This window comes from Cavia porcellus, unplaced genomic scaffold (genome assembly GCF_034190915.1).
Source record: "Cavia porcellus strain 051 isolate PalLab524CR breed Dunkin Hartley unplaced genomic scaffold, mCavPor4.1 scaffold_11, whole genome shotgun sequence".
Lineage (NCBI taxonomy): Eukaryota > Metazoa > Chordata > Mammalia > Rodentia > Caviidae > Cavia > Cavia porcellus.
In genome coordinates this window covers 67,520,821-67,533,863 of record NW_026947494.1, presented here as the reverse complement: position 1 = coordinate 67,533,863, position 13,043 = coordinate 67,520,821, and positions in this window count along the sequence as shown.

The following is a 13,043-nucleotide window of genomic DNA, read 5'->3' as shown; positions in this document are numbered from 1 at the left end:
AATCCAGCAGAAACATTGTCCAAGTGTCATACAGGATGTCTGACGCTTGGTGGCGCCAAAAGAGAACACATTTACTTCCCACATGCCTGATTTTGGAAGACAGGCTGGCTGCTCTCCAAGCCTTTTTCTGACCTGGGCTGGACCTAGGAGCCTGGAGTGCAGGCTGCTCCCCCGAGAAATACATTTGCCCTTCAGCTGCAAAACAGCTTCAAATGATTGATGTACCCATTCCACAAGAAAGAAATGACACCAGTGTCTGAAACATCGCCACAAGAGGAGAAAAACAGTTCAGTCTTTCGGGAAGCCCCAAGTCCCCAGGGCACAGAAGAATGGGGCTGAAAGAGGTCAGACTCAGGAGTGGACTTTGGGAAGTCTGACAAGAGTCACAGTGCCATGTAACAAGATACATTCATCCACACCACACTGTGACTTCTAAAGCTTCCTGCATTGACTAAACTTCCCTTGTGTTGGATCCAGCTTCAATAGGGTCCATTTCCTCCTCAGCGGATGGTTAGGAGATGGGCAGGTCTCCCCCTCACAGGTGGGACTGCACAGTACTGGCTCAGGACAGCACAGGCCAGCTCAGCACTGGCTTCTCCAGGGAAAAACATCAAACCCCACTTATGACCTTGTGGCTGCAAATTATTTTATCTCTCTGGACTTTGAGTCTTCTGATTTAAAAGGTAGACAATCAAACAAGATATATGTTTTCAAACTTTTCTTAGCAGTGGCGCCTATTTTGAAGACTAAATCCGACAAGGTGTGCAGTAACACACAGGACAAATGCAGGTGGAGCTTCTTCAAGGTTATAGCAGCACAATGGTAAGGAACTTGACAACATACATCCCAGCTCTGCTTGTGTGGCCTTGGGGGAGTTACACACTTATCCAAGGAGCTTTAGTTTCTCAGCCATAAAACAAGGGTCATTGTAATACTTTCTTTGTGAAGTTAAAGATCAGCGAGCATGTCCACAGATAGCACTTAGTTTAGGAGTACAGTATTTGCTGCTATCATTTGCCATTACAAAGTGGTCCCAGAAGTACAGGAATTGAGTCTCACAGGTTCAATTCACCCCCTCATTTCCACACCACCTCTTCACCAGGTCAAAGAGTCACCAAGACACATCAGGACTCTGTGGGCCACTTGGACAGCCCCAGGTAAATGGACATTTCCTAGACTTTTCCAAGATCAAAGGCTTATTGACTATGTTAGGTGACCAGGTGCCAAATGGGGTTCAGCTCTCAGGGGTCTGTGCTGAAGGTGTGTCTTCAAACACTGACAGGACCCTGGAAATGATCCTAGAAATCATGAAGCCCTGATACACAGATTCCAGCTCTGGTCTGCCCAGCAGAGGCAGGAACCACTCCCAGGTGGCCTTCTGGGCTGGCCCACCCGGACAAGGCTTGTGGGGGAGGGATGGCTGGAGCCCAGCTTCAAGGACCTCATCCCGCCTGCTGGGGTGGCTCAGGTTCACCCCCTCAATGACCTCCTGGGCTTTCACTGTGTCCTGTCAGCCTCACCTCTCCTTCCTGGCCCTCAGCATGTGCCTGCCCAGAGCTAATGTCTCTGTGTATCCTCTCCCTGGCCAGCCCTATTTCACTATTGCCAGCATCCTGGTGGGACAATTTCACAGGGCGATGGAGTCAGTTCATTAGGGTAAGAAATCTAAAGATACCCATTTTCTGCTTAACCTATTTTCTCCCCATAGGTCAATTTGGCTGCACTTTTATTTTGAAATAAAAGAACCTAGAAACAAATGAGCAAATACCTTATTATTGAGAACCATCTGTAGAACCCCATGGGGCATCTCCAAGGCCAACACTATCTGTTGTGCCTCATACACAGAACAGCTGACAGGCAGGCAGGATGGGGAGGTGGACTGAAAGAAGTTTGAGCAAGAGCAAGTCTCTCCCTTTCTTTCCTTCTCTCTGTCTCTTTGTCTCTCTCTCTGTCTCTCTCTCTCTCCTTTTCAGTTGAATGTGAACATGAGTGTTTTTTTCCACAACCCAAATCTTCAAACTAAGAACATTTGTGTATTTCACAGAATCAACAGCGATCCTGCAGAGTTGGCTGTTTGGTCAGGAAAAATCAACAGCAACCCTGAGACTCATTCTTGGCTCTTTCTTTCTCTTTGATCCTGGATTTTCATTTTTCAAAAGTGCCATCTGTTCTTCCTGTAACTTTTGGGTAGAAGAAAAACAATTTTGATTTTTGAAATTGTATGCTTTCTCTCTGATGCTTCTGATGCGTAGGTGAGGGAGGAAGGCAAGAGGTCAGTTTCTCCTAATGCATCAGTGTGACTAACTTCCCTGAGGATAGGGTAAGTCCCATTATGTGGGCCAAGAACAGAATCAGAAGACACACTGCAACCTTTGCCTTGGGGTACCCTCATACCTTCCAGGACAATGAGGAGGCTGTATTCTGTGCTGTCCAGTCCAGTAGATGCTGGCTACTTATAAGTACTGAGCACTTGCTATATGGCAAAAAACAACTAGAGAACCACATTTTAAAATGTACTTTACTTTAAGTAACTTAATTCTATATCTAAAGTAAATCATGATGTATAAATGTGTGACACAGCTTGAGGGTGAGTGAGTGTGTGTGTGTGTGTGTGTGTGTGTGTGTGTGTGTGTGTGTGTGTGTGTGCTTGCAGGCAGGCTTCAGAGGACAGGTGCAGAGCTTGGTCCTGTGCTGCAGATTCTGGGCATCCCCATCTATCTCGGCCTCTCTTACTCCTGGCCTTTCTGCAAACCACCACTAACCACCTGAGCATCTCAGAAAGTGCTTTCCCCCAGCATAAAGCAACACAGCATTTTTGTTTGTTTTGTTTTGTTTCAATGATCATCACTCCCAGCTACTGCTCTTACGTTGCCTTTCCTGATCTAGCTACACTCTTCATGTCATCAAGCATAAAAAAACCAGTTTCACCTAATATGTTAGCTCCAATCCAAACCTGTAGGCATTATGCAGAAAACAAATGTGACTCAAGTTCCAGTTGATCTGGAAAACAGGTTACAACCCATTCACACGTCTGATGGCCTGGTGCTCCTATGTGATAACCCCACACAGTCCGTCCACACTGTAACTCTGCTCCAGTAACTTGTGAGCACATTAACTTTACTTGCCCAACATCCCCTTGTTGTCTTTCTGTTTTCCCAACACCTATGGCATTTTAAAGTTTCTTAGTAAATATTGAAATATGCATGTAAATTATATAAAGTTTAATATTTGGTTAAGCAAAAACTAAATAAGGCCATTGAGATTTAATTAGGGAAAAGAAAACTACCTTTCTAACAAATTTGCCATTCCAAACTGAAACACAACAGAGCAATCAACTCCTATTTTTTATCCAATTCCCTTTACCCTTTTTTTTAGCAGAGATTGGTCTTCAGTTGTCACATTTGATTCTAAAAAAACAAATGACAAGGGCAGGCCACATTTTATAGATAAAGAAACAGAAGTTTGGGGTAGACAGATGCCTTGCAGATGGTCGAAGAGTTCCTTTCTGCTTAGAGTAAGATTCCAAGATTGAACCTCCAGCATGATAAACCACAAGACAAGCAGGTCAAGCATGTCTGATCAAGTGATGGCCAGGCTTCCTAGAAGGTGACTCAAGTAAGGAGGGCTTTTGTTGAAGAGAGTGAAGAAAGGGTTCCCATTCCTCTGGGAGGACAGCATGATGTCTATGTTACTCAGCTGTCTCTGATCCACCTAGAAACAGTTCAAGGTTCTGCATCCTTGTCTTAGGGAGAAAGGGGCTCACTGCACGGTTTCCAGAGGCAGGTAACATCATGGGGCCCCATGCAGAAAGTAGGTGTTCTCTAGGTCTGTATGGGACACATAGGACCTGGCCAGAGATGAAATGCAGCTCCAAAAAAGCACAGTGCTGGCCATCTGGAGGGAGCTCCTAAAGAGAACCACTTCTTTGCAGATCCCTCCTAGGCTCAGAGGGGGTGCAGTCTGTTGCCCTGCTCCCACTTGCCATGGATGGGACTCAGCAGTGACAGTGAAGCACAGGGCCTAGAAGAATTCACAGTAGAGGTCAGATGGCAGCCAGGGGAGAAGGAAGGAAGGAGTGTGATAGACACTCAAAGAGATGCGGGGGGAGGGCATAAAAATGAATTAAAACTGTACACATATCAACTCCCCACAATGGATGTAATAATTGCACACTTCAAATACATACCAATAAAGAGTTAAAAATAACATAATAAGACTTAGAATTGCATTTGGGACTCAGTGTCCTGCCTTCGTTGGGGTGGGTAACAGGGAATGATGCTTAGGTTTTGTTCTGCTTATTGGTAGGCTGGGAAGGCTTGGAGAAACTGAGCCACACAGTGCTCACAATTCAAATACTTGTGTCCCACCAAAATTTTCATGTGGAAATCCAGCCTCCTAATAGTGATAGATTTAGAGGGAACACTGCTGAGGACTTCTAGGAAGATGGTAGAGTGGTAAGCAGCAGAGGAAACAGCCTCTCTGAGAGTCACCATCCAGACACTGGAATATAGCATCATGAGGAAGACAAGAAGGAAGGAAGTAGGTCCCCTCACCCCTGGAAGCATCTGAAGTGTGAATTGAAGCACACAGAGTGAAAATAAAAACTTCAACAAAGAAAAAGGTGGTAACCAGCATTACCTTTGCCCTGAAATAGGACTCACTGTGTAAGAGGAGCTGTTTGGACATAGGGATGCACAATCATGGTGACTGTGACAGCTGGTGACTCCAGAGGCCTCTGCAGAGAGATGCCACAGTGGAAGGGAACAGTGGATGTGAATGACTTCACTGACTGGTGGTGAGTATGGAGAACTTGGTCCTCCTGTGGGAGAGAGCAAATAGCTGGGAGCTCAGAACCAGAACTGATACCAGCTTCCTCTAGCAACTCTTAGCTGGGTGCAAATGTATAGAAATTATTTGGACTGCAGCAAACCCAATGAGTCTGGTCTCAGGGCAGTGCTGCTGAGACTATCCACTACTCTACTATAAAGCAACTGTTTGCTTGCTGGAACAGATCAGCGTAACTTAGGACTCTGTCTCCACAGGGTATCTACTAGGGAAACCAGAGAGAATCCTGGAAGTGAGCGATTTGTTTTTCTTTCTTCCTCTTCTTCCTCTTCCTCTTCTTCTTCTTCTTTTTCTCTTCTTCTTTTTGTTTGTTTTTTTCTTTTCTCTTTCTCCATTGTTTATATATGAATGTAAAAGTAGTTCCTAACCTCTTTGTGGATGTGGTTCTATTCTGTTCTTCCTTTTATCTCTTACATCTCTCTTCTCCTTCAGTCTTATGCACCAGTTTCTCCAAGTTGGTGTAATCTCCTTTATCCTCCAACCTTACTTCTAATATCTTTCTCCTTTTCCACTTCTCTATTTTCTCCTTAATCCATTTTAAATTTTAACCCCAAGGGCAAAATTGACACATTAAAATTGATATGTTGCATATAATTATCTGGGTTTTTGACATCTTATTATATAGTCACACATCTAGCTTGTTGTTTTCTAAGCTATATTTGATGCTTTTGGTACACTATAGCCAAAATCGACATAATTATTCTAAATAGCTGTTGGTCCTGATAATACATGACTGAGATGTCTCAGAAACTAAGGGTCTCAGAAAATATGGTGCACAGTGCTAAAGAACGAGGAACTAGGCCAAACATGCAACAACTTCTCATCTCCAACAAACTGAAGAGGTAAGATCTTCCAACAGACTCAAAACCCCAAAATCAGCTATACCTGGAAGATGCCTCAGAGAAGTATTCATCACCTAAGGGTTCTAAATACTACCAATAAAGCAACCTACCATAATCAACTTACAAGCATCACCCCAAGAATTAAACTAAAAAAGAGAGAAAATAAAATGAGAACACACCTAAACAAAATGCAATCCCTAGACAGTCAGTTCATCAAAGGCAAATCCAGGGTAAAATGAGGTGGGATAGTCCATAAATTCCCAACCAGATCTCTCTGAACTCATAACAATGAAGCAATTGAATGAAGTTCTGGAAAAATTAAACCAGAAAAATTAAACTGCAGAGATTACCAAAATACATACCATGCTTAGAGACACTAGAGCAGACACAGACAAAAAAATAGATGACCTTAAGAAAATCATGGAAGATCAGCATAAGAAAGAAATGGAATCTTTAAAGCAGACTCAAGCAGATACCCAGCAGAATAAAAACTTCATTGAAAGTATTCAAAGCAGATTAGGCCAGTGTGAGGACAGGATCTCAGATATTGAAAACAGGCTTGCAGTTAGTGACCCAGAAAAGAAAGATTTCTCAAAAATAGCAACGGGCCATGAAAAATCAATACAACAGCTGCTAGATGAGACAAAGAGGAATAATTTAAGATTAATTGGAGTCAATGAGCAAACAAGAAATACTATAAATTGACATTTAAAAAATGATCATAGACATCATGACCAAAAACTTTCCTGGCAGAGAAAAAGAATTTGACATATAGATAAAGAAGGCATAAAACACTCCAGTTAGCCATGATCAGAAAAAAAAATCTATAACCAGGCATATCATAGTAAAGATTGCAGAAATTCAACACAAAAATGGGGAAAAAAGAACTGAATCACCTAGAAAGGAAAGCCCATCAGAATTACAGCTGACTTCTTAACACAAACTCTCAGGTCAAGGAGTGCTTGGGGTGAAGTACTCCAAGTTCTAAAGGAAAATACCTTCAACTCAGATTGATGTACCCCACAAAACTACCTTTCAAAATTGATGGAGAAATAAGATACTTCCATGACAAAGAACATCTGAGGAAATTTATGACTAGCAAACCAGTCCTCCAAAATCTTCTGAAGGACATTCTAGAAAGAGTTAATAAGGACTACAGCTCCATGAACCCCAACTGAAGGAATCCACCAGGAAGGCAAAGGCATCATTCTTGGGAGATGATTAGTCTACAGGGCTATGCCCTGAGTGGAATCAATGCCCTTACAAAAGAAGCTGAAGGGAGCTCATTTGCTTCTCCCACCACATGAGGACAGAGTGACAAGGGCTCATCTATGAACCAGAGCCAGGGCTTGGCAAACCTCAAATCTGCTGGTGCCTCTATCTGGACTTCCAGGCTTCTGTCACTGTGAGTAGTACACTTCTGTTGTTTATTGGTCTCCCAGTCTACAGTGTTTGGTATAGCAGCCTGAACAGACAGAGATACAGAGTAGTAACCAGAGACAACAAAGTCCAAAATTGATCTCAAAATGTCATATTAAGCTTTTTTGGAGCATCCTATCTGCTGCTACTTGGGGTGCACTCAGGCCTGAGGCAGAAGCTTTCCTGGAAGCAACAATATCCTGGTCTTGGCTGGCCATGGAAGGCCACTGGGATGTGAGCTAGGAAGTACAAATGGAGCACAGCATTAAAAACCTCAAAAAGGGGGAAAACCCAAAACATACCTGGATGTGTGTACATAAGGCTTCAAGGAGAACATGCACTCCGATGTGCTGTCAAACTGATGAGAAAGAGGCCAAAATCCTGTGCAGGAGCCCAGACCAGCTCAGTGGCCCACTGGAGCCAGCTGAGGCCAGGATGCTTCCGGGAAAGCTCGCCAGGCCCTGAACAGGATACTCAGTAAATACTTGCTAGCTGATTATCTAATTTTAAATCCTCACACATTTACATTTTTCAAAGAAATTTGGCAAAGGAAACCAAGAACTATTTCTGGCTTCTCTTTAGGTTTCACTTTATTCTGCACAAATTTGAGCCAATACAGTAAGAATACATATGTGGTAATTTTAGCAAATTTATAGGAGATGAACTTCCTGTCACTTGTATTTAAGCTGTGGTGCAGAGGAACATGAAAAGGAGGTGTTAACGAATGATTTGCAGTTCTAGACATTGTATCCCAAATCCTTGTTGGACTTTCTCTTCACTCATTTCCATGTCCACTCTCCTGTGGGGTGGGGACAGCAAGTCACAGACCTTTCCCCTTGACCTACACTGCAGGACTCTGAAAAACTCCTTTTGTTCAAGACCACAGTAAGTGATAGAGCAAGGATAATTGTTGTCAGAGTCAGATCAAGTTAGGAACCCCAAAGACCATGTTCAAGATAGAAGGAGGAAGCATTCCCACTGATTCTTCCCTGGCCCCAACTCAAGGCCACACCTCAGAAAAGGCAGGAGCAACGTCAGCAGCCAGTACTCACTGGAATTTTCTGTAGGCTCTGTTTCCTCCTTAGCTTCTCTTTCTACCACCAATTTCTCTAAATTTAAAAACTCTTCATGTTATCCAGGCACATTGGAACATGCCTATAGTCACAGCTACTCTGGAGGTTAAGGCAGCAGGATCATAAATTCAAGAATAGCCTGAGAAACTCAGGAAGACTCTGTTTCAAAATATAAAGTAAAGGGCATTGGCAATGTAGTTTAGGAGTAAAATATCCCTGGATTTAGTTCTCCATCCAAGGAAAACAAATTTTTTAAAAAACTTTAAATTTCTTCATCTCATATATTTTTCCTTTTATTTTATAGTTGTGATAGTTTAGGTCCTAAATGTGCCCCCAGAGTCCCACATCTGGAGTCTTGCTCCTTATCTTGTTGTGATTGGGAGATGGAGGAAACTTGAAAAGATGGCCTAATGGGAGGTCTTGTGATGACTAGGCATGAAACACTCCAGTTAGCCATGATCAGAAAAAAAAATTCTATAACCAGGCATATCATAGTAAAGATTGCAGAAATTCAACACAAAAATGGGGGGAAAAGAACTGAATCACCTAGAAAGGAAAGCCCATCAGAATTACAGCTGACTTCTTAACACAAACTCTCAGGTCAAGGAGTGCTTGGGGTGAAGTACTCCAAGTTCTAAAGGAAAATACCTTCAGCTGCTCTTGAAGAGGATCATGGTGTCCAGACACATCTTTCTCTTTGAAAGAGTTTTGGCCCAGACAGGACACTGTAGCCAGTAGAGCCTCAGGCAGAACCAAGGAGCTCCATCTTCCTCACCCCTAGGAATTTACCTATGGCACCAAAAGAATACCAATGGGTTACCTGTGCATCCCTAATGCCCCCTCAGGCTCCACCCCCAACCTAAGCTACATGTATGCCCCTACTCCACGTGTTCCATGGAGAGATCGCCGACCCCGGGGGGAGATGCCACACCCCAAGGCGGTGTCTCTCCCCACATTCTCAAAATAAAGGTCATTTATATTTCATACTTCTTATCTTTTCATCTGCCGCCGGCCCACCACAGTTCTATCACTCTTCTCTTTCTATTCCCAACTACTAGATAAGTGAGTTGCTCTTCTGTGCTTTCCCACCAAGATGTCCTGCCCTTCCCAGAGGAGCAGGGTCAACTGAATCTCCCAAAACTGTGAGCCAAAGCAAACCTTTGCTTTTTATAAGCTAGTTATCTCTGGTGTTTGTTATAGTGACACAAAGCAGACTCACACTCAGTGTTTACAAGGTATACTAAAAAGTATGCTGAATATTTAACTTTTTCCAAAAAATTTATTACAATAAAATATGCATGGTCATTAATTTACCTCAAAACACTCCCTATTCCTTTACTCGCACTTATCTCATCATTCTTTGCACTCTCTGGAGCACTTCTGTAAGTCTTCTTTCCTGGGTGTCTTTAGTATGTTTAGTGATGCTGCCATGGTGCCTAGATATCCTGAATCAATCCAAGACACTTATGTTTGGGGAAGAGGCAGAAGTCACATAGTGCCAGATCCAATGAATGAAATGGATGAGACATCCTTTAATGTTTTTGTTTGGCAGAAATTTCCAGAAATATATGATCAGTGAGGAGTAGTTAAAAAGTATGGTGAATGTTGAAATAAATTTCTTACAGTAAAGACACATTTGGGAATTCTCCTTGGCTCTTTCTCCAATAAGCACTGGCATAAGTGAACCCCACCTGCTTCTAGAAACCCTGCTTTTAGAAACAACTCCTAGAAACCCCTTTCATTCTGGATATTCTGTAGTTTGGAGAAGCTTAGCATTCTAGCATTCTAGTTCTGTTGAACTAGCTTCCTGGGGGAAAGCTAACTGATTTCACTCAAGTGCCATCTATCTGAGTCTCAAGAGAATCTGCACACCTAGTAGAGAAGTAGGTAGACAACAATGTGTGATGTGGGCATAGTTAGCCTCAAAAATTCCTGGGCAGATGCCATCTGGCTGAGGAAGGTCCACAAGACTTTTTTGTTTTGGTGTATTATGCTATGGGGATCCACAGCAGAAAAAGTCTTTCTGGTGAATTCAGCAGGTTTGCATTTGCCATGGCTCAGTCTGCTCTGAGGAGTGGGTTCAGAATGCTCCTCCCAGGAAAGTCCTTGCCTTGCCTAAGAAGCCAGCAGATGGACTGGAATGAGAACAGGATCCAGGGAACATAAATAGCTCTCACAGAAATGAAATCTCATTTTTCCGACAACCATAAATATCACCCTTCCTATGGCAGAAGCTCATTAAAATGTGCTATATGGCTTCCCCTGAACCCAAGTCCATACCTCCACTTGCACTCTGGGAAGGCTAGATGGAGCTGAGACACATCGTGGTACCCACCTGAGGGGGAGTGAAGAAACCTCAAGATCCTTTCTCTGCTGAGCACCAGAACAGAGAAAAAGAAGAGGAGGCAGAGGCAGAAACCAAGCCATCATGCTCCAGGAGCTATACACACCCTGTGTTTGCTCCTGAGCTGCATTTTCTAGTGAGAGCCATGGATGTGAGCAGAGGAGATGGAAGGTACACTTTCCTGGCTGCTTTGGCCAAGTCTCTTCATGGTGGCCTCTCACCCAGGCAAAACCCTCTTCCACATCAATCTACTGAATCCATCAGAGTACTATGTGTGATTGGCCAGGAGGGCTGGGGAAAATGATGCACTCATGTGTGCTTGCTGTGTTTTTCACAGGACTCTAAACTGAACTGGAGGAAAAGAGCTGCAGAAAGAATGTAAAGGCGGACAAGCTTCTAACTGCAAAGATCCACTTTGTAACAGTGACTGGTAACTTTCAGTGCTGCTGACAGTGCTGAGAGACAAAGACAATCAGGCAGTGATAATGGAGGTTGAGGTGGGTAAGAACTCTGCGGAGTAATACAGTCATAGGAAATCAAGCATGTCACAAAGCTAATATCCTGTATTCATGGACCAATTCTTAAAGGGACAAATATTTGGAGCAAATTAGGTACAGAGAATTTTATCACAGCATTATCTGTAACACTAAAACAAAAACAACAGAAAAACAACTACAAATAATTGTACATCAAGTCTTCCCTACTTATTGACATATGTAGCCTTTCTAACATAATAACGATATTTTAAAGACTATTTTGACTTATCACATTTCTTTATTTCTGAGATAATGACAAATCAAAGAGATGCCAGAGGCTTATCACAAAATTTTTCAGGAAGAAACAATCATAGTATATAAATATATGTTAATTGTAAAATTCATCCCAATGTAAGAAACATTAAAGGGTAAGGGGTGGAAGAAATACAGTTAGGATAGAAGAAATACAGTATATCTGTGGGATAATTTACCACTTTTATTTTATTCTTTTGCTTTTTGTGTCTTCCAGATTTTTAGCAGTCATCCTGATTAGCAGGGAGTAATGCCTAGGGCTGTGGCCAATGTGCCCCACCATGTGAAGGCTAGGGTCCCTGAGGAGCTTGCTGCCTCTGAGTCACTAGGCTGGGGAGGCTGAAGAAATTACTAGATGGGCAGCTTTAGGAAAAAAATACTGGAATTGCTTAATCCTTGCCTTGCATCTTTTTCTGTGGACCTGATTTACCAGCTAGGAGCAAGTCTCTGTGCCGTCCCAGCTCCTGGTGAGATCAGAGAGGATCCTGCCCCCGGAAATGAGAGGGACTGTTGTCTGGGGGCTCAAATTTGGTTCTAGGGTTTAATGTGGTAGAGAGATTACTCTGCACTCTCAGCTTTATGAAATAACTATTTTTTATTTTCCAGGTGCCTACCTTTTGGTCATATTTCTCAGCACAGAATCTAGGCACAAACTCTTTCAAAATTTCCAACAAATTCATTAAATGTTATAGTCAGTAAAAAATAGCTGCTCAAAGAAGTTAGTCCAGCACAGCCAAGCCCCTCAGGGAATAACACTTGGTGAACTGTGCGTGGGCTCTGATGTTTTGGGAGAAACCAGAATGCTCAGGACTGGCCTCTCTGGAGACCACAGAACAAACGAGGATCCCAGGCATGGTTGCCCCTCTCTCCTCCCTGCTCCAGCATCTTAAAATCCAAGACACCACTGAGAGAAGCATCTGCTTTCTCTCCTTTTTGCAGCAACTCTTGGTTGCTAAGCAGATCCCTTGAGTAACTATTTGGGCATAAAACCTTTGCAGAACTGCCAGGAATCTGCTTCACCCAATTGTCAAAGTGAAAAATGAAATCATCCCTCTCACCTGTCACTACTTTGCACAAAGCCTGCGTTATTGAATGGTGATGGCTCAGAATGTTATTCTCCCCTACTTGCAGGGATATAAATGACTTTTGCATATTTTACCCCCAAGAGAGTGGAAGGGGCAAAAGAAAGTGTTGGGACCTCTTGAGTTGATTCTCTTGGGAGCCAGTGATTGGGAAGAAGTGGGTGGAAGAGATCAATTTGCCCTCTGCCCTTTGGAAATCAGCACCACTTGCAGGGTAAGCTCTCCTTTGGCTCAGATGTACCTGTGGACCCCTCTGAGGCCGACCTACTGAATCGCTATCTCTGGAGGTGAAGCCAAGGAGTGCTGCATATTCAAAAAGAGAGCACAATGTGCATTAAAACTTTAAAACCACTGTTCTACTCAAACATATGTACAAATATAATGCAGTAAAATGTTACAGCTATTAGGAAAAATGTGCAGGAAGGAATGAGACACAAGAAGGGTAGTAGTTAGTTTTAATTGGGAGTATAATAAAAGGGCTGCTTTGAGACTCAAACAGTGAGAAAGCATTCTATAGATAGAGTAGGAAATGAAGAGGGGCATAGAAAAGAACTGCTAGCAAAGATGCAGACGGGAAGCTGACCTGGTGATCGAGGAGAAGTAGCAGAGCAAAAGAGTCCAACTACACAGTGTTCAGGAACCCTGAGTGG